General features: G+C 38.8%; 2 long non-coding RNA genes and 1 pseudogene across 2 annotated transcripts; 2 read left to right on the forward strand and 1 right to left on the reverse strand.

Annotated features, from left to right (window-relative positions):
• Positions 1-880: 880 nt before the first annotated feature.
• On the forward strand, positions 881-18,249 carry LOC130049986 (uncharacterized). Its single transcript, XR_008798334.1, has 8 exons — positions 881-1,503; positions 2,933-3,042; positions 4,942-5,050; positions 6,051-6,101; positions 6,258-6,410; positions 10,083-10,192; positions 14,068-14,173; positions 18,098-18,249. It is a non-coding gene; the product is annotated as an uncharacterized LOC130049986 (long non-coding RNA).
• On the reverse strand, positions 18,247-20,806 carry LOC130049983 (tripartite motif-containing protein 2-like; annotated as a pseudogene).
• On the forward strand, positions 19,217-22,936 carry LOC130049989 (uncharacterized). Its single transcript, XR_008798337.1, has 2 exons — positions 19,217-19,351; positions 22,840-22,936. It is a non-coding gene; the product is annotated as an uncharacterized LOC130049989 (long non-coding RNA).
• Positions 22,937-23,062: the final 126 nt, after the last annotated feature.

The raw sequence follows: 23,062 nt of genomic DNA on the forward strand, positions 1-23,062 counted from the left end.
GTTTGGTACAAAAAGTTCTTTTAAAATCTGTATCTTATATCTTGAAAGCAATAACAACTTCTCGGGTCTTTCCGGAAAAGGCCGGGAACATGAATTTTCGGTCGAGAATTCTTCACTCCTTTTGAGATGTCACCAGCTGTACGTGAAGTACCACAAATTTAGACCTATACTTAGCGCTCAGGGTCGTAACAGTGAGGGTTCGTTAGCGTGCCAATGCCTGCCGCGACGTGGGACCTCCGTTTTTAAGGTCATATCCAAAAGAAAGTAAATATGAATAAAAAAAAAAAATGAATAATATCGAGGCAATTAGAAAATAAAAATCTCATTCTACTTTTAGCAACATAATTTAGATAATTATTGATCAAATTACCTTGAACGAAAATCAAACAGTCCGTCTCAATTTTCTGTATGAAATCTTTCTTTTTTTTCCCACAAATTGAATTATACTGACCTCAGAAACTTTCTTGAGTTTTGGTTTGACTTTTTTAAAATGATTTGATATTGCTTTGAATTGATAGTATGAAGTTTGACATTAAAATTATAAAAAACAAAAGGGATCTATAAAAGATGAAGAATAATAATTCTGTGTATTCATTTGGGCTGTTGTGTAAAGGTCGCTACGCCACTTGATTATATTTCTATACAAAAAAAGTGAATGAATTACTCTCTTGATCGCATATTGTTGTACAGCAGTGGCGGATCTAGCGGGACGGGGTGGATGGGGAGGGGAGGGGGGGGGGGGTAGCGGGTCTTGATTTAAAAAAAACATATCAATTTTGTTTATAGGCATGCACCTATGTTTGTTTTTTAAACAGTCCATTTTTGCCATTTTGGGATCTCCACGTTTACATGGGGAAGGGGGGGGGGGGTAGGAGAAAAAGGTACACACTTGGGTTGCATCTCTCTCATTTAAAAAAAAGGTCCAGATCCGCTATTGTAGAAATTTTGAAAATATATTGAAGATTACACATATATAGGAGCAAACCTGAAATCATGTTGCACAATGGAGTCACGCCATGGGTGAGTAAAAATGGGGGAGGGGTGTCAAGAATGAAAATGTACGCTGACATTTTTTTTCAATTTATATTTAGATGTTATAGCCAAAGTTTAATTTAGATTTTTTAGAATTTACGTTTGCAGATCTAAAAGATACGGGAGTACGTGGTAGTTGGGGGGGGGGGGGACATATAAAAAGATCTCCCCTTCCTTCTCTTTGGTTGCAAAATTTTCTTGATCCGCCACCAAAAAAAAAAAAAAAAAAAAAAAATCTTGAAAGGAACTTCTCGGGTCATTCCGTAAGCTCGGGAATATGAATGTGTTGTATTTCACTTGCCGGAAAGACTCGAGAATGTACGATTGCTAAAACAAGAGTTGTCTTTCTTGATGAAGCAGAAGACACTTGCGGCGAAAACGAAGATGGATGCCGAATCAGCGTGATCAGACAGAAAGCTTATATTTGCGGATACTTAGCGAAAATGACTGTCGGGTACAGTACTATGACACGTAGGTACCATTTATTTAGATTCCTCTGGTTATTTGGTTTAGCCTGAGTTCCATGAAAGAAATATTCAGGACAGACGGGTTTTTCAAATTTCATGGGTGTTGCTAAAACGCGGAACAGAAAATGGAACGGAAAATATTGTATGCAGTGATGTTATGGGGGGTCACCTGTGAATAGATGAAATTGACTGTTTTGAAGAAATATTTACCGGTCAGCGTTTTTGTTACTTAAATAGAAAAAAGAAAACTTTAAAACAAATTAATCATTAAAGCCAAAATATTCACAGCCTTATGTGAGAGTAAAGTAAGAGTAAATTCGGACGGTTGAATGCCATCCATGTCAATCGGAACTCCTCGAATTGCATCCATGTCAGACCATCCGGTGTCAGGTTTATCCGTCCTACAGTTGATTCGTCCCTAGATGATCCGTCCTCTGGTAAACTGTATGTTTGTAGAATTGTATCAGGGGCAGTCGAGCAATGCATCTGTTGTTTCAAGTGCGATAATCAATAATATGTTGACGGTGCTACCGTTTGAACGAGCGCAGCTACGTAGGTATGTACATATTTTGTAATGTTCATGCTTTGGTCAGGTTTAATTTAAACAATATATATTTGCCAAATACTCAGTATATGACTAAAATTAGGCAGCAGAAACAGCCCATTCTAGTTTTCTCCCATGGTTTTATATCAAGTCATTAAAACATAAAACGTATGTATACATGAATGGGATTGAAATATTTTTTATACCTATACATTTTATTTCTGCCGCCTTCACGGTGACTTACTTAACCTTTGACCCGCGACTTGTTCTGAACTGTATGCCCTCAAAAATAGAGGCTACTTTCCTTATTTCTACTTTCTATCTTTCCAAGTCACTAATACACACCTATTTGATTTTTAAAAATGAAATTCATATAAAAATCTCCTTGTAGCAATGGCATGCTTTAGAAGAGAAAATTTTAACAAAATTTATAATATTGTACATAATCCTAGTTGTAACACAATGATGAAATATTTCAGCACTCTCAAATAATATTGAATAAATTGCAACATATTTGAGACCCTCTCCACTGTTTTTGTAAGGATACATTGAAATTTATTCACAAAACTAGAATTATAATTAATGATTTTTCAGTCATGAAGTGACATGGCTGGTTATCAGTTGGGGGGGGGGGGGGGGTCATCATGGTTTGCATTACCGGACGAGCCAAGGGAATAGATTTATAAGTAGTTCTTATTTTTAGACGTGAAAAAAAAAAAGATTTAAGAAATAATGTTTTTGATCCAGCCGAATTCCATCAATTTTTTTGCGTTTTTATTATTTTTCTTAATCACTCTGTGTCTAAAGAAAAATGCAAAAGTAAAGGAAGAACCTCAGTCTTGATAAGGCATTTTCATGGTTCATATAGAGATTGCAAAATGTTTTTCAGAATTTGTGAGGCCAATCAGCCAGCAACGTCCACCATTTCTGGACACCCATTGTCCGATTTCACCACGACCTGGTGTACATCTTTTAAATGTGGAACTGTGACTATTCACGGTAACAGTAAGATACACGTCTTGTCCGTGACTACATTATTAGCAGTAAGTCAAGCGAGGCAACTGTTGCAGCTAATTTTCACAGACAATTACAAACTCGGGATGTAGTGTTCTTATTGATGCTGGTACTGATTGTTCAGTAAAATATCCAACAAAAGTAGAAGCTCTTATTCGCAAAAGCAGTGAAGGCCCACTTATTAGGGCCCCGCATGAAATGCGGGAAGCCCTATAGTAATCACATTGTCCGTCTGTTCGACCGTCCGTCCGTCTGTCTGTCCGTCAACACTTTCTTTGTGACATGATAACTCAAACAGTTTTTATCGTACAGTTTTCAAATTTTGTGTATGTGTATATATTTGGTTTTTTTTAATGTAATATAAAAAATGCTTGATGTTACATGTATACTGAATTAAAACACGTCATTCCCAGTCAACAACTTTCGATCGGGATCGGAATACGAAATAAAATTTCTTATATCCGGTTGCAAAGTGAAACTGCTTCATGCTTCAAGTTATTGAATTATGTAGCAATTGCACGTTACACATTAGAGAACTGTTCCTTTTGATAAAGAAAGTCACAAAATAGATACAAAATGAGTGTACCTTATTCATTACTGTTACCGAGCTTTCGTCGGTGAAAATCTCGAAATGGCGTGTTTCGCTGCGCTTCGTCCACATTTTCTATGTGAGTATTTTGATATTTGCTTATGCATTTTTTGCGCATACATGGTATGTCTCGGCTAGGAATAATGGAAACTTTCTCACCTATGTATGTAAAGACATATTAATCTCTGTTTTTAAAAATGTAGAACACTTTTATCAAATGACAATGTGTTTGAAAACGCTTAGAGCCCCGATGTCAGAATTTCCTTTTCCAAGACATCAATATGTCAAATTCATAATCCTTTTCGAATAGTATGTAACATATTTTGTACCAGTTATCCATTTTGTGTCCCCTATTACAATGGGATTTTGTTGCACTCTGTTGTGTTTGAGTGGATGTCATGAGTGTGTCAAACAGAAGTAATTTAAATTGCATAAGTCTCTCAAAAATATGCTTCATGATTCCTTTTTCACAAATTGGCATTCCAATGTATCTTTATATATTATTAATTCTAACATATATACCAGCCCCAAACATTGCTATATCAAATATAGATGTCACTTTCCTCTAATAACCCTCGGCGGGGCCCTTGCTGACCGTGTCAGTTTTCTAGTTGAGGACTTTAAAGTAAATCCTTGTTTGGAACGCTAGGTTTTCTTCCCCAGAAGCGTACTGTAAAATATACAGGATGGCCCAATGCAATACAACTTTTGCCAGAGTAAATACTTGACTTGTTAGCATCCAGCATGTTTCACAGCACATTTCTATTCAGTTTAAAAATAAAACAAACAAATCGCATACATGGGTGTTGATTTTTTTCTTGAAAGATATTCAAATTAAAAAAAAAACTTGTAGACCTTATTTACAAAATCTTTTACCATGTCGAGTAGAAATTTTGAACATGGCGACTAGAAATATGAAAATGGCGACCAGAAATTTTTCTAGGTGGCCATTTTGCGACCTGATAGTAGATGTGACTTGGAGCACTGTTTTGAATATGAATTCTTTATCATGTTTATGGCAAAACCTTGTTATACTTTGGTGTTGACCCTGAACAACAGCAGAGCCAATGTGGCTCAGGTGAGCGATGTGGCCACTGGGCCTCTTGTTTATATTGTTATGTTTTTACATTCATCGGGATCTTGTTCCATGGTAGGGCATATGCATATCTAGAGGTAGTAGATGAAACGCAGTTCATTATTCTAATATTTCAAGCTCTTTAATCGCAATAGGAACATACTATTGAAAATATATATCAAATATGTTCATTAATCATGTGAGTTTTTTTCCCCTATAGGTGGTGACTGAAGTCTGGTCAGTCGGCAGGCAGCAGTACTCAATTTACCGCATTCCTACAATCCAACTGAAATTACGGGTATTCAGAATCGGCCTTTAAACAGTTGATGGTAAGTAGAATTACAAACAGGATTCAGAAGTCTGACTCTTTATAAGTAATTAAAATACAGATATTATTGTTATACATGTATATACAGGTTTTGTTTTATGTTGCATGTATTTTTTGGCAAAAATGGGGACCTAGACTTGATGCTTTTCAGCTCACCTGAGCCAAAGGCTCAAGTAAGCTTTTCTGATCAAATTTTGTTCGTTGTCTGTCGTCGTCGTAAACTTTTCACATTTTCGACTTCTTCTCAAGAAACGCTAGGCCAATTTCAACCAAACTTGCCACAAAGGCATCCTTAGGTGAAGGGCTTTCAAGTTTGTTCAATTGAAGGGCCATGTCCCTTTCCAAGGGAAGACAATCACAAAAATGCAAAAATAGGGTGGGGTCATTTAAAAATTTTCTTCTCAAGAACCACTGGTCCAGAAAAGCTGAGATTGACATGAAAGCTTCCTGACATAATGCAGATTCAAGTTTGTTCAAAGCATGGCCCCCCGGTGGTTGGATGGGGCCACAATAGGGGGTCAAAGTTTTACATACAAATATATAGGATAAATCTTTCAAAATCTTCCTCTCAAGAACCACTGAGCCAGAAAAGCTGAGATGTACTTCAAAGCTTCCTGATATACATGTAATACAGATTCAAGTTAGTTAAAATCAAGGCCCCCGGGGGTTGGATGGGGCTACAATAGGGAATCAAATTTTTAAATGCCAATATATAGAAAAATCTTTAAAAATCTTCTCAAGGACCACTGAGCCAAAAAAGCTGATATTTACCTGAAAGCTTTCTGATATATATTTCAGATTTCAGTTTGATGAAATCATAGCCGCAGGGGTAGGATGGGGTCACAAGGGGGATCAAAGTTTTGCATACAAATATATAGGGAAAATCTTTAAATGTGAGCCAAGGTGACTCAGGTGAGCGATGTGGCCCTTGGGCCTCTTGTTGAACTCATTTTTATGCTCTTGGACTAGTGACAGGTGTCAATGGTTGTTTTTTTTTTCAGAAGCCCGCCCTGGTAGATGGAATCTGCCGCTTGACCAGCAGCACTGTCCAGGTCAGTGGTTACCTATTGCTCTAAACAAGGGTGGTACGTGGAGACTCATTTTTCCTGATGGTCTTGACGTTCACTAGCTGGCAATATTTGTGACTCATATCAGCCTCATTTACATTCTGAAGTTTTAATTCATAATATATTGCTGGATATTTGTAGAGACAGTGGTTCAGATGCTGGATATATGACTTTTCCTCAGCCCATCATTACCTGCTGGAGTGCTGGTAGAGGCTGAACGCTTTAATAAATATAACTGTGATCTTGCTGAGATGTAGTAATCCATGGGAATTTTCCAAAGAAGATTCAAGAGAAGTATTCAATTATATAAGTTCAGACTGTAGAGAGCATGAAAGCAGATATTACAGTTATCTCCCTTAGACTAGATGAATTACAATACAGAACTTTCAAATCATCTAAGTTTAGAGTTATAATGCTATTTGAATTCTTTGAATTTGGCTACGGTTACTAGTTAAAGACATAACCACATGTATTGCCTCAGTTTACTTACAATTATAATATATACCTATAAGTATAAATTGTCCTTCTCTTAATTTTGTATACTCTGTGGAATTTATAAAAATTGCATGATCACTGTTCGTTATCTTCTCTTTATATTACCAGTATATTCTATGTACCTGACTCACCAGGAATGCATTGTTAGGTCACCTTAGTCACTCAGGTGATCGTTTGCTATTGATCTGCCCGTTCGTTATCGCCGTCTGTCAATTGTATATCGATTCGTTAAACACCCCTCTCAACAAAATTTCACTCATGGAGACATCATCAGTTCCGGCGAAGGGCTGCAAAATTTAGGTCTATGCTCGGCGCTTATGGCCTTTGAGCAGGGAAGGATTTTTATCTTGCCACAAAACATTCTTGGGAAAAGGGGATTCATGTTTGTTCAAATGAAGCAGCGTGTCAACTTGAAAGGGGAAATTATACAGTGAAACTTCTCCAAATCGGCCCCTCAGAAAACCACTCCTCTCTGAATATCGCCCAATTCTTAAAGTCTCTGTAGGAATCTTAACATATCCTTTCAAAGAAATTCATATAGTCCAAAGTGTGACTTTTCGAGATCTCCGCCATTTTTGACAAGGGACTTCTGGGATGATCCTCAGTTATAGGTTCAGATTTAGCTCGGATTATTCTGTGCTCTTTAGTCATTGGAGCTTGCAGCATGAGCCAGAGCACTGCACTCACTATTAATATGCAAGTAGCTGCATTTAATTCAAATTGAAGTTGAACACAAGGACCCCAGGGGTAGGGTGGGGGCACAATATGAAATCGGAGTTTTATATGGTAATATGCAGAAAATTTATTAAAACAAAGACTTTTCAAGAGGAGCAGGGCCACACTAAATCATATCCAAATGCAAATGTCCCCAAGTTGTGTGAAAACAAGGTTTTTTTATGACCCTGACTAAGGATGGGGTGGAATTGTTTTTGTCCTGTCTGTCTGAAATTTTAACCTTCCTCATAACTTTTGAATAATGAGCAGTGGGGCTCTCATATTTGCATTCTTTTTTATGACCATAAAGTTTTTCACCTTGTGACCTTGACATTAGAGTTTGATCTACTGACCGGTTTAGGTAGAACTTTCATATTTTGTATACATACATGTATAATGACCTGAATGTTTTACAGAATAGTCATATGGTATTGAGGCATTCCTGTGTTGTGTGAATTTAAGTTTGCTTTATGTCGTGAACTTCGGGGCTAGGTGGGGCAACAAAATAGAGTCAACATATTTCATAGGAATAATGATTTAAAATACCAAAAAATTTGAAAATCAAAACAGCTGACCAAGAGCAAGGTAACTCGGGTGAGTGATGTGGCCTAAGGGCCTCTTTGGGATTAAACTCTAAGGTTATAAAGTATGTTTTTAACAATTTATCTGAAATTATTTGTATGCGTTGATTTTGGGGTCCTGAAGGTCAAGGTCACTACTGGACTTCATAGAAAAGCTAGTATAAATTCATTAAGGAAGCATATGCCCTGCGTTGCAGAGTTCTTAGGCCACTGATAAAATGTGTTGTGTTTCCGCTAACCCGACTGACCCTAAATTATAGCCCCGACCCTAGATTTTTTTTTTGATATTTAAAACAAAAATCGTCATTTTCCCGGAAAAAATGTATTCCCGGTTCTTGGTTTTCGGTTTAGTTAGACATTGAGATGAAGTCATTAAAACGCTTTAATGATATACAAAATTGCATGGTTTTGTGTCAAGCGTTTAAACAACATTGATAATGTTTCTAACTAACAGCATGGATGATGGTTGACCCAGTGGCTAGTACCTCTATGCGTGCTCACGCAACGATGATTTAACAATTGAAGTTAACAGACGGTCGAGAGACTCTGCCAAGTGTCATGTTTTCATAGAAGACTTTCTTTTGTTAAAATTGCCAACTCCTATGTTGTTTTTAGACGGTGGCTATTTATAGCCATGCACTGTCTTATGCTATCATTTCAATGGGCATTAGACGGGGACCCTAGTTTTATATGGAGGTCATGATGCAGAGTGACAGACATGAATGTCCAGTCTGTCAAATTTGTATGCACATCCTTGGTTTCTGCTGCAGTTCTAACTGAAAACACTATGAAAACGGTCGCAAATAACGCAGTGAGCGCATCGGAGTTGTTGATGGCTGGTGAGAGCCGAGAGGAAAAAAAGATGTGCAGATTGTTTTTAAAATAAAAATTTATGTCCGGTAAAAAGTTTTAGCTGGAAGAAAGTTGGATCCCATTAGGATAAGTGGGATCTGCCCAGACTGTCTTCCTACCCTTGTTCCATTTAGATTGTGAAAATACATTCAGAAATGTATTAATAAACTTAAAATATGTTAATGATGTTGATATTTTGGTGATGATTTAATATATTTTTTCAAAACCATCACATTATTTTCCTGTCAAACATATCCAATAGAAGTATTCCTATGACAACCAATCTAAATGTAGAAACAATATATCTGGTACTTGTAGAGCATAGTGGCATAGAGGAGTTAACTTTTGTTGTTTTATGCTAGATATGTTTCATTGAAAAATATAGTTTCTTATAAAACATCTGGAAATAATCCTCAGCCAATAACAGGTGAAATGTTATGATTGAAAGGATATGGGGCTCACAGCGGGTGTGACCGGTCAACAGGGGATGCTTACTCCTCCTAGGCACCTGATCCCACCTCTGGTGTGTCCAGGGGTCCGTGTTTGCCCAACTATCTATTTTGTATTGCTTATAGGAGTTATGAGATTGATCACTGTTCGTTATCTTCACCTTGCAATGCAATTTAAGCAAAATTTTATTTTGAAAGTATAAAATTCAATAGAACATTTAACTTGTGCAGTAATTAGGGCTATACGGACCGTGGATATCGGCCTGGATAGCTCAGTGGTTAGAGCACCTGACTAGAAATGCAGGGGTCCAGCCAAAGATTTTCTCCTTCCCATACTACATTTGGTACCGTTGACCACCCCTAATGGTGCAGGTTGGCCTGTCGGGGGCAAAAAGAACCTGGGTTGATATTGAAAGACAATTATAAAATTATAATTGATCTTAAGGAGGGAGGAATGTAGTAATTAGGGCTCTACGGACTGGATATTGGCCTGGATAGCTCAATGGTTAGAGCACCTGCCTAGTAATGCAGGGGTCCCAGGTTCGATCCCCGGTCCAGCCAAAGATTTTCTCCTCCTTCCTATACTACACTTGTTAGAGTTTACAATGTTTTTGCATACTTTGAAAAAATAAAATTAAAAAAAAAAAAAATAATTTATTTCCTACCTTCCTACCCTATTTTTTTCTGGAACATTAGCGGAAACTCAACAATTTTTATCGTTGGCCTTATTCATATTCTATCATGAAACGGAGAACAAAGTCGCTTGACAAAATTCTCTTCAAAAAATTTACTGAGCATTTTCAACCTGCAGACAATTTTACTTGCCTGTCTGATTTCTGGTGATTCCAGCACTCAATGCTACTTTGGTTTTTCAGCTTTCTGGACCTTAAGATGTTGACACCCTGCTGATGGAGCAGAAGCAGAAAGCAGTTCTCTTACCATCAGATCTGATCCATTTTTGGAGATAGCCTTTTGTATGGAGCTGGTAATTTTGTTTTCCTTTTTAGTTCACTTGAAATCTAAGCTCATGTGAGCTTTTTTTATCTCCCCTTATCTGTAGTCCATCCGTCCTTTCTTATGTAAACTTTTATGATCCCAAAAAAAATTGAGGAGCATTAATATATTCTCTGTCATGTCTGTTCCACCTCATATCTCCTAAACTTTTGATCAGAAATTGATCACAAATGCTCAGGTAAGGACTTGTGGACCAAAGTCTCTCAAGGTCATTGTGGAAAGGCCAAGGTCACTCAGAAAATAAAAGTTCCTTATTTCAACAGTTTTTGATTCCTGTCTCCTAAACCATTCATCAGAAATTGTTCAGCAATAGTTCTTGGGACGGGACGTTTGGTTCAAGGTCATTTTTGAAAAGTCAAGGACACTCAGAACATGTACTTTACAGAAGGAAAAATTGCTTATTTCAACTGCTTTAGCTCACCTGATTCTGATCGCCTGTTGTCTGTCATCTGTCTATCCGTCGGTAAACTTTTTACATTTTTGACTTCCTCTCCAGAACCACTGGCCAATTTCAAACCAAACTCGGGGAAAAAGCATCCTTGGGTGAAGATCATTTAAGTTTGTTCAAATGAAGGGTCATGCCCCCTTCAAAGGAAATGATCACTAAAATGCTAAAATAGGGTGGGGTTGTTTAAAAAGTTCTTCTCAAGAATCACTGGGCTAGAAGAGTTGAAATTTACATCAAAGCTTTCTAACAGTGCAAATTTCATTTTGTTCAAACCAAAACCCACAGGAGTAGGGTAGGGCCACAATAGGGGATCAAAGTTTTACATGCGAATATACAGGTACAGTTTTTGAAAATCTTCTTCTCATGAACCCCTGTGCCAGGAAAGTACAAATTTACATGAAAGTTTCCTGACATAATGCAGATTAAAGTTTGTAAAAATCATGGGCCAAGGTGACTCGGATGAGCGATGAGGCCCATGAGCCTCTTGTTGAATAGCCTTTGATCACATATCACGCAAGTAAGGGGCGAGATCAAATGTTCAATGTTTCACAAAAAACTAAATTCAAATAGTTTTCACTAAGACCCCCTCCCCTCCCCCCCCCCTTAGAATGTTGGAAACTAATTGATTAACAAGTATAAACATACAATTATAAATAACACTGTAATTTTCTACTGTTTATTCATAATCATGGACCCCGGAGATTGAATGGGGCCTCAAGGGGGGCATAAAAGTTTTACATACAAATTTATAGGAAAAATCTTTTAAAATCAACTTCTCAAGAACCACTGAGCCAGAAAAGCTGAGATTTATATGAAAGCTTCCTGATATAGTGCAGATTATAAATTGCTAAGATCATGGCCCCCCGGGGGTCGGATGGGGCCACAATAGGGGGTCAAAGTTTTACATACAAATATATAGGAACAATCTTTAAAAATCTTCTTCTCAAGAACCACTGAACCAGAAAAGCTGAGATTTATATGAAAGCTTTCTGATATAGTGCAGATTCTAAATTGTTAAAATCATGGCCCCCAGGGGTTTGATGGGGCCACGAGGGGGGATCAAAGTTTTATATACAAATTTATCGGAAAAACAATATATAGGGACAATCTTTAAAAATCTTCTCAAGAACCACTGAGCCAGAAAAGCTGATATTTACATGAAATCTTCCTGATATAGTGCAGATTCAAGTTTGTTAAAATCATTGCCCTTGGGGGTTGGATGTTGCCACAATAGGGAATCAAAGTTTTACATACAAATATATAGGGACAATCTTTAAAAATCGTCTGCCCAAGAACCACTGAGCTAGAAAAGCTGATATTTACATGAAAGCTTCTTAACATAGTGTAGAGTTAAGTTTGTTCAAATCATGGCCCCCTGGGGTAGGATGGGGCCACAATAGGGGATCAAAGTTTTACATACAAATATATACGGAAAATCTTTAAAAATCTTCTTCTCAAGAACCACTGAGCCAGAAAAGCTGATATTTACATGAAAGATTTCTGACATAGTGCAGATTGAAGTTTGTTCAAATCATGGCCCATGGGGGTAGGATGGGGCCACAAGGGGGGATCAAATTTTTACATACAAATATATAGGAAAAATCTTTAAAAATCTTCTTCTCAAGAACTAGTGGGCCAAAGAAGTTCAAATTTACATGACATATTGTAGATTCAAGTTTGCAAAAACCATGGCCTCCAGGGGTAGGTTGGCGCCATAATAGGGACTACGGGTTTACATGCAAATATATGGAAAGTCTTCTGATGTGAACCAACGTGACTCAGGTGAGCGATGTGGCCCAAGGGCCTCTTGTTTGTATATAGATTCTTTATGGAAAGACCTTATTTTGTGAAGTTTGACCTTGACCTGGGAGTTTGATCATTCTGACCTATTCAATATCTCCTCAACATATTTTGTATTTAAATTTTTATGACAAAACCTATTTTTTCATACTATAACCTTTGACTTTGTGACCTTGAAATTTGACCTTATTTCAAGAAAATGTAACCTACCAAATATTTTCAATAGTATTCAAGGTAGGGCTTTCATATTTTGTTTATAGGTTTTCTTGTTGACAAGATGACCTTGTGGTACAATCACATTTGATCTTTTGACCTCCACCTACTTTCCCCAAAAAATGGCCTAGTTAATATCTTCTAAACTATTTAAGGAAAAAGCTTTTATATTTTGTGTATAGATTTTTATGGCAAGACTTTGCTTTAGTGTTTGAACTTATGACCTAAATCTACTTTTAATAAGAATCTGACCTCTTCATTATACCCCCCGCAACAAGTTGTGGGGGGGGGGGGGGGGGTATACTGGAATCGGGTTGTCCGTCTGTCTGTCTGTCCGTCTGTAGACGCAATGGTTTCTGGGCTCTAAAGCATTATCCTTTCCACCGACCGTCACCATATATATATGGACTACCCATGGGATGAAGATGTTCCCTATCGATTTTGGGGTCAAAAGGTCAAAGGTCAAGCGCACTGGACATCGAAGTAGCAATATGGTTTCCGGGCTTAAAAGCGTTATCCTTTCCACCTACAGTCACCATGTCATACATATGGACTACCCATGGGATGAAGATGTTCCCTATCGATTTTGGGGTCAAAAGGTCAAGCGCACTGGACATCGAAGTAGCAATATGGTTTCCGGGCTTAAAAGCGTTATCCTTTCCACCTACAGTCACCATGTCATACATATGGACTACCCATGGGATGAAGATGTTCCCTATCGATTTTGGGGTCAAAAGGTCACAGGTCAAGCGCATTGGACATTGAAGTAGCAATATGGTTTCTGGGCTCTAAAGTGTTATCCTTTCCACCTACAGTCACCATATCATACATATGGACTACCCATGGAATGAAGATGTTCCCTATCGATTTTGGGGTCAAAAGGTCAAAGGTCACGCGCACTGGACATTGAAGTAGCAATATGGTTTCCGGGCTCTAAAGCGTTATCCATTCCATCTACAGTCACCATATCATACATATGGACTACCCATGGAATGAAGATGTTTCCTATCAATTTTGGGGTCAAAAGGTCAAAGGTCAAGTGCACTGGACATCGAAGTAGCAATATGGTTTCCATTTAAATTCTTTAACGGTTTTTTTCATCGCATGGAACACCCTTTTGGGAGATTGGGGTAAGCCGAGGATATTCTTAGTGAGCATTGATCACAGTACCTCTTGTTATCTCCTGAACTATTTAAGATAGAGCTTTCATAGAACTTGTAGGACTCGGTATTCACAGATGTGCACTGGTTTGGTCTCATTTTGATACATTCAGTATCATTGTATCGATCTTTTGAGTATAAATTTGTGATCTAAAAGCATGATATAATGGTGTAAAGGATCAGTTTGTGGTTAACCAATATTTAATGTGAGAATAAATATTGTAGGGTAGCGGTTACTGGAGACGTGCTGTTGATTGATGAGGATAATTTTCCCGAGACTCTGACATATATTGCAGGACCTGGATAGCTCTACTGGTGTTCAAAATGCCAGGTTTGTTAATGGAATTACATGTAAATGTTCCATGAAATGGCCAGGGCATATGTAATATAGCATTAATATTTTTGATGAAACTCAGATGACCTATTGCAATTGGTCTGCATCCGTTGTCATGTGTTGCCTGTCGTGTTAGGTGTGTTAACATCTTCAAGACAACGGGGAAATAAATTGTAAATTTCAGAATTCCTGGACTCCTGTGGCTTTAGGGGCGGGGCAAAAACTGCCCAAATTTGACCAATTTTCAATAAATCTTCTTTACGACTATGCATGTGTAAGAAAAACTAAATGCATAGGGATGTAGAGCAGGAAAGCCTCTATCAAAATTGTAAATTTCATGATCCCTGGGGTAGGGGTTCTGACCTCAGGGCGATGCCAAACATGTTATATAGTATTGGTGTGTAAAACACTTAAATGACATCTTCTTAAGTGCTATTGAACCTTTCTTGTCAGCGGAACTCCTCTGAGAACACTCAACATCATTTCGTGAATCTTTGTAGTTAATAGAAACATGCTGTGTAGATGTGCATATTCCCAGGAAATTCTGCACTGCATAAAATTTGGCGTTTACAGATATTATATTTCATAAATCGACATTAAATGTCATTAAATTTCGGCGTTTACGGAAAATTATACGCCACTGGAAACGCAAAGTAAATTTGACATTTAATTTTCTATTAAATGTGTATTTTACGTTTAAATTTGACATTTAATTTGGGTATAATTGGTGTTTAATTTTATATTAAACGCAACTTTTCGTGCAGTGTCTGATTGTCCCTTTTGAACTTAGAATTTTGAGTCCTTCTGTCCTGTTGTTGTCAGTACAATTCCTCAGAGATCGCTTAACAGAATTTGATGAAAATTTGTAGTTAATAAGGACACACTGTGTAGATGTGCATATTCCCAGAAAATTCTGATTCAATTATTTTTCTTGGAGTTATGCCCCTTTTGAATTTTGAGCCCGTCTGTGCTGTTCTTGCAGCAATGCATAGCATTACCATTCATTATGTGAGACATTGTTAAGCAATGTTGGAGCGTGGGGTATGTGAACTTGATCACTTTTACTTTCTTTCATTAGTCAGGTGCTCTAACCATTGAACAACCATGACGGGTCTATCCAAAACCCCTGTATTACTAGTCACGTGCTCCAGTCATTGAGCTACCTTGACCGGTGTATTAGAGACCCCTGTATTACTAGTCAGTTGCTTTAACCATTGAGCTACCGTGACCGATCTTTCGGAGACCCTTGTATTACTAGTCAGGTGTTCTAACCATAAAGCTACCACATGACCGGTCTATCAGAGACCCCTGTTGTACTAGTCAGTTGCTTTAACCATTGAGCTACCGTGACCGATCTATCGGAGACCCTTGTATTACTAGTCAGGTGCTCTATCCATTGAGCTACCATGACCGGTCTATCAGGGACTCCTGTTGTACTAGTCAGGGGCTCTAACCATTGAGCTACCATGACCAGTGTATCAGAGACCCCTGCATTACTAGTCTGTTGCTTTAACCATTGAGCTACCATGACTGGTTTATCAGAAACCCCTGTATTACTAGTCACATGCTCCAGTCATTGAGCTACTGTGACCGGTTTATCCTAGACCCCTGTGTGAGTCAGGTGTTTTAACTATTGAGCTACCAAAAAAAAAAGCTATTGAGCTACCATGACCGGTCTATCTGAGATCCCAGTATTACTAGTCAGGTGCTCTAACCATTGAGCTACCATGACTGGTCTATCAGAGACCCCTGTATTACTAGTCAGTTGCTTTCAGCATTGAGCTACCATTACCGGTCTATCGGAGACCCCTGTTGTACTAGTCAGGTGCTCTAATCATTGAGCTACCATGATTAGTCTATCGTACACCCTTGTATTACTATTAAGGTGCTCTAACCATTGAGCTACCATGACCGGTCTATCAGAGATCCCTGTACTACTAGTCAGGTGATATAACAATTGAGCTACCATGACCGGTCTATCAGAGACCCATGTTGTACAAGTCAGGTGATCTAACCATTGAGCTACCATGACCGGTCTATCAGAGACCCCTGTTGTACTAGTCAGGTGCTCTAACAATTGAGCTACCATGACTGGTCTATCAGAGACCCCTGTATTACTAGTCAGTTGCTTTAACCATTGAGCTACCGTGACCGGTCTATGGGAGACCCTTGTATTACTAGTCAGGTGCTCTAAACATTGAGCTACCGTGTCCGGTCTATCAGAGACCCCTGTATTTCTAGTCAGGGGCTCTAACCACTGAGCTACCGAGACCGGTCTATTAGAGACCGTTGTATTACTAGTCAGGTGCTCTAACCATTGAGCTACCATGACCGGTCTATCAGAGATCCCTGTACTACTAGTCAGGGGCTCTAACCACTGAGCTACCGAGACCGGTCTATTAGAGACCGTTGTATTACTAGTCAGGTGCTCTAACCATTGAGCTACCATGACCGGTCTATCAGAGACCCCTCTATTACTAGTCAAGTGATCTAACAATTGAACTACCGTGAGCGGTCTATCAGAGACCCCTGTTGTACTAGTCAGGTGCTCTTACCATTGATCTACCATGGCCAGTCTATCCAAGACCCCTATATTACTAGTCAGTTGCTTTAACCATTGAGCTACCATGACCGTCTATCTGAGACCCCTGTATTACTAGTCAGGTGTTCTAACCATTGAGCTACCGTGACCGGTCTATCTGAGACCCCTGTATTACTAGTTAGGTGCCCAGTTTTTCAGAGACCCCTGTATTACTAGTTAGGTGACCAGTTTTTCAGAGACCCCTGTATTACAAATCATGTGCTCTAACTATTGACCTATCCATAAGCTGATGTTAAGATGAACCATGGATATCGATCTGGATAGCTCCGTGGTTAGAAAATCTGACTAGTAATACACGGGTCTCTGATAGACCGGTCACTGTAGCTCAATAGTTAGAACACCTGACTAGTAATACAGGCGTCTCGGACAGACCGGTCACTGTAGCTCAATAGTTAGAGCACCATACTAGTAATACATGAATCTCAGGTAGACCGGACACGGTAGCTCAATAGTTAAAGCACCTGATTAGTAATACAGGGGTCTCTGATACACCGGTCACTGTAGCTCAATAGTTAGAGCACCTGATTAGTAATACAGGGGTCTCTGATACACCGGTCACTGTAGCTCAATAGTTAGAACACCTGATTAGTAATACAGGGGTCTCTGATACACCGGTCACTGTAGCTCAATAGTTAGAACACCTGATTAGTAATACAGGGGTCTCTGTTAGACCGGTCACTGTAGCTCAATAGTTAGAGCACCTGATTAGTAATACAGGGGTCTCTGTTAGACCGGTCACTGTAGCTCAATAGTTAGAACACCTGATTAGTAATACAGGGGTCTCTGTTAGACCGGTCACTGTAGCTCAAAAGTTAGAACACCTGATTAGTAATACACGGGTCTCTGATAGACCGGTCACTGTAGCTCAATAGTTAGAGCACCTGATTAGTAATACACGGGTCTCTGATAGACCGGTCACTGTAGCTCAATAGTTAGAACACCTGATTAGTAATACAGGGGTCTCTGATAGACCGGTCACTGTACCTCAATAGTTAGAACACCTGATTAGTAATACACAGGTCTCTGATAGACCGGTCACTGTAGCTCAATAGTTAGAACACCTGACTAGTAATACAGGGGTCTCTGATAGACCGGTCACTGTAGATCAATAGTTAGAACACCTCATTAGTAATACAGGGGTCTCGGATTTGATTTCCAGTTGAACCACGAGTTTTTCCTTCCTGTTACATTTACATATATATAAACATGTAAATATACCACACTGTAATAGACTGGACATTTTGTAAGATAATTAAGTTCTGAGATACAGACAATTGTTGACAATACAGTTAGATATAATTACACTTTGTGTTTTGTAGGACTGTGGAGTGTTGTGATGTTATTGATGGTCAACAGAAGACTGTGACCTTGAATCTGAAGATCTGTGATGAAGACTGGACGTTTGGGGTCACTCTCTGTTACAGTACTACAAATCTAAGTAAGTACTCAGTAATAATGTAAGACTGAACTCTGTATCATGTTTATCTAATATATACATTGTAAAATCAAACACATATTGAAATACATAATTAACAAACAGAATAATTAGTAGTTTATCACACACAAACAAGTATATGTGTACATGTATAGATGTACTATAATTCAAGGCTACACACAAAATACTGACAAAGTGACTTAATACATCACAAGAACTGATTGACCTTTATTTACATTTCATGATTAACATGTGTCTAATTGTATATAGATAATTAACTAGTAACACAATCTAATTATTAATTAGTATACTAAGATTAGATATAATAATACAGATATTGTAAGATATAATTACTAAACAGCAGTGAGAGACTAATGTTCTATCAGTTAAACTCACAAACACAAGTACATGCTAATTACACATCACAGACACAGGGCTGTAATTAACTCTGGGCTGTAATTAACATGGGGCTGTAATTAACACAGGGCTGTAATCAACAAGCAGCTGTAATCAACACAAAGATGCAATTAACACTGTGTTTAGATGTGTAATGAACAGGGTTTTTAGATGTGTAATTAACACTGTAGAGCTGTGTAATTAACACTGTGTTTATAGATATTGGATTTTCTTCACTTTAGCAGTGTAACACTCAACCACAAAGAGGTTGTCTCTGATGTCCACACATAAACCTGATGGAGACTCTAAATGACAGTGAATGTAACGGAGGAACTGTCCGTCCTGATCTAGGATGTGGATACGGTTATTGTTAAAGTCTGCTGTCAGGATGTGACTCTGGCTGTCTGTAGTGATGCCGTGTGGATAAAATGATTGCTTGGTATTAGAGGGATGACCAGTGTATCTAAATCGGAGTTTTCCTGACTGATTGACCACCACTACTGCACTATAGTCAGCCACACAGATATCCAGGTTCTTGTTCTCACTGAGGTATTTAGTGTAATCACCAGATGTGTAGAGAGGACGACCCTGATCATCAAACTGAATGCTTTGTTTCTCTGTGGAGCCGGAGTAACGCACGACTTTGGATTGTTTTCTATCTTCACTGTGCATGATAACCAGGAGATCGTTAGCCGCGGTACAGCAGACAGAGAGAGGTCTCCACCCCTGTAGTGTGATCACGGTCTGTATCTGTTTATTCTTTATTAAGTTTATAGTGTTATCATTATAGTCAGTATAAACAAGATCTCCGTCCCGTGTCACTGCTATGTCTGTTGGTACGTTCCCCGACTTGGTTTGTATTGATGTCAGTAGTTCACTCTGGAGGTTGAACAGATTCATGGTTTCGTTATCCCCGCGTGTCCAGACTTGATCTTCACTCAGACAGCTAACACTGTGTAGATAGTTATACCCAGTGTCTATGGTGGCGGTGACGCGCGGCTCATCAAGCAGTGGTTTGACTGGAGGAGACGATACAGCTTCTGCTGACTTGATTGTGTCGCCATGTTCTGTGTTAATGGATAATGGCGACAGAGAACCAAACATTTCATTGAGCTGATCTTTGTTTATTTTCTGAGCAGACAAACTGGGTACTGTAACTCGGACTTTAGGCGGTAATGTTCTAAATTCGGAAGTCCTAGATTTGTAAGTAGAGGTTAAGGAGACGTCATTTGATTTTAGGATTGATTTCAAGTCGGACATGATCTGTTTGAGTTCAGTAATTTTTTGTGTGATTTCTTCTGTATTTTTATTCAGGGTAGATAGGTGTTTGTTTTTCATCTCCTGAATGTCGGATTTCCGCTGGTTGACAATGGCGGTGATCTCCCGGTGTAAGGCTTCTCCTTGTTGATCGGCAATTGTTGTTAGTTCTCCGTAATTTGTTTCTAACTCGATTTTCTCAGTGTGGACATCGGCGGCCATTTCTTCATATCGCGGGTAAATTCTGGTCTCGAGTTCGTCCAGATCTTTCTGTAAACTTTCTGTTTTAGCGCAGAGTTTTTCCAGAATATCTGATATATCGTGACCTTCATGTTTACTTGAGGAGACGCAGGTAGAACAGACAGGAAGGTCACATTTCTCACAGTAATGTTTACAGAGTTCGTCGGCGTGGTCTGGACATGTTGAGTAGTTAAGAGATTTTCTGTATTTATAGGGCACGACTTTGTGTCTTATAGACGAATCCGAGAGGTGCTTCCCAACACAGGTCTGGCATAGATTTATATCACAACGTTCACAGTGACTCTGTAGGTGGGCAGTTTTACAGAGGTCACACAATAGGATAATCTGGGCTCTGCGGAACGGGTCCATTTCTGATGTCCGGGGTCACATGAGGAGTTCACTGTTAATTAAAATAGGGAATCTTAATTAAAGAGTTTGACATATTGAAACACTTGACCAGCTAGAATTACAGTATGTTGTATAAACTGCCATCATTTATATCAGAGACGTCTATGCATTTTGAATAAGCCTCCCCACCCCCACCCTCTTCAGAGTTATGTGAAATTATTTTAAAAATGAGCAGATCTATCTTATTGATCACACAAATATAAATATTAAGTTTGTCTCACCTGAAAATCCAACATGGCCTCCCTGTTATATCGACCTTCCGTCTAGTCCTGTGATTAAATATTTGTGCGGTGCGTCAGCCTGTATACACTATCTATTTAAATAGAGTTTTAAAGTTTGTTTTGACCTAGATCATACTGGGTAGCGATGTCAACATTGACGTCAGAAGATAGAATTGTTTCAATGTATGTATAAATACCTTCATTATAGTCCGTGTACAAAAATACTTCGCAATATCAATATCTCTGTGGGGGGGGGGGGGGGGTCATATAGTAATCACTACTACTGTCTCAGTTTGGACAGCGTTCTATATAGAGACAACTCCTGATTTAGGTGAAGTACTTACGGACGTAACATTGAGGGGGTTTTTGGTGCCAAAGAGTAGTTTGCATTGAGGGTTGTTTATTGTGCCAAAGAGTAGTTTACATTGAGGGTTGTTTATCGTGCCAAAGACTAGTTTACATTGAGGGTTGTTTATCGTGCCAAAGACTAGTTTGCATTGAGGGTTGTTTATCGTGCCAAAGACTAGTTTGCATTGAGGGTTGTTTATCGTGCCAAAGACTAGTTTGCATTGAGGGTTGTTTATCGTGCCAAAGACTAGTTTGCATTGAGGGTTGTTTACCGTGCCAAAGACTAGTTTACATTGAGGGCTGTTTATCGTGCCAAAGATTAGTTTACATTGAGGGTTGTTTATCGTGCCAAAGACTAGTTTACATTGAGGGTTGTTTATCGTGCCAAAGACTATACTGGCGCGACGTTGTAAATTTCTTCTCGTTATTATCTCGTGTAAAATTCCAAACAAACTTACATGTATGTGAGAGACGTGTGACTTTCACAGAAATAAACAAAGTCCCATTGAGCGCTTAGTTAAGAAACAATCACTACCTATATATTAAGCAGACTTTTCTGTATACTAACAATGAATTTAACACGGCAAGAAGAAGTTTACAAACTTTTGTGTATACTGACAATAAACTGAACACGCTAATCAGAATTTTACAGACTTTAGGAGATTCTCGCATGTGTAGAGCTATAATACATTGGGTTTAAATGCTGTCTGACTTGTTTTATACCGATTGTTAGGCCGTTCTTGGCACACTAATTTTGACTACGGATAACTCCGGGATATGAGGCTGACGGCGGATGTGACCGGTCAACAGGGGATGCTTACTCCTCCTAGGTACCCGATTCCATCTCTGGTATATCCAGGGATCCGTGTTTGCACATCTCTTTATTTTCAATTTTGTATTGCTTGTATAGTAGTTATGAGATTGATCACTGTTCGTTGTCTTCACCTTTCACCTAGTGTTGGTTGGGGGGGGGGGGTTATGAGATTGATCACTGTTCGTTGTCTTCACCTTTCACCTAGTGTTGGTTGGGGGGGGGGGTGTAGGCGTCCCTCTCGAGAAATTTTCAGGCGTATAGTATAGAAATATTACCATTGCCGACAAAGGGCTGCGGAATTTGGGCCTATGCTCGGAGCTTTGGCCTTTGAAAAGGGAGGGATCTTTGCTGTGATACGGGGCCTCAGTTTTTCCGGTCATATCCGAATGACCGCTTCATTTAATCACCTCTTACGACAAGCAAGGGGTACTAGGGATATATTCTATCTAGGATCCTCACGGACTGGGGGGTGGGGGTGAAATGATATGCGACTTTGATTTCGGAAATGTAAACATAAAGTTCATAAAAAATGATCGGAAACCATATATCCGGGATTGAAGTGTTCCTGTCGTTTTAATGGCACACAAAGTTTGCTTTAAAATTCAACAATTTGAATCCACACGCCAGCTATTTTTCTTATCAGTGAATCAGATTACATTGCTTAATGAAATAATTGTCTTACATGTACCAGAGGGCTCGTCACTCAAGCTTTCACTTAATATCATCCATTCCCTGTAAATAGAAAGCTTACCTGTGTACAGATAAACAATAGGTAAATTACCTGTGTATGTGTGAAGTGTGAGTGAAGCTTGCATCACGCGTCCTCTAGTGAGGATATGACATGAAATACGTTACATGTTTTTGTATCAGGCGCCCTCTAGTGAGGAAATGACATGAAATACGTTACATGTTTTTGTATTATTACTCTTTTTTCTGTTGTAGATTGAGTTGAGTGGAACAATGAACCTCCGGATATCTATGTACATTTACACGTGTAGGATTAAACTTCTGTTGTACTCGCGCATGCGAGCTTATCCTATATTGCGTGTTTGCGTTTTATTTCATAAATAGTTTAGGAATATACTGTCCGCTCAATATCTTGAGAACCCTTTGCTTGACAGACATTAAACCTGGTACATCTTGAGGAGAAGACGACCCTATTTGA

Source organism: Ostrea edulis, chromosome 9 (assembly GCF_947568905.1).
Source record: "Ostrea edulis chromosome 9, xbOstEdul1.1, whole genome shotgun sequence".
NCBI classification, from domain to species: domain Eukaryota; kingdom Metazoa; phylum Mollusca; class Bivalvia; order Ostreida; family Ostreidae; genus Ostrea; species Ostrea edulis.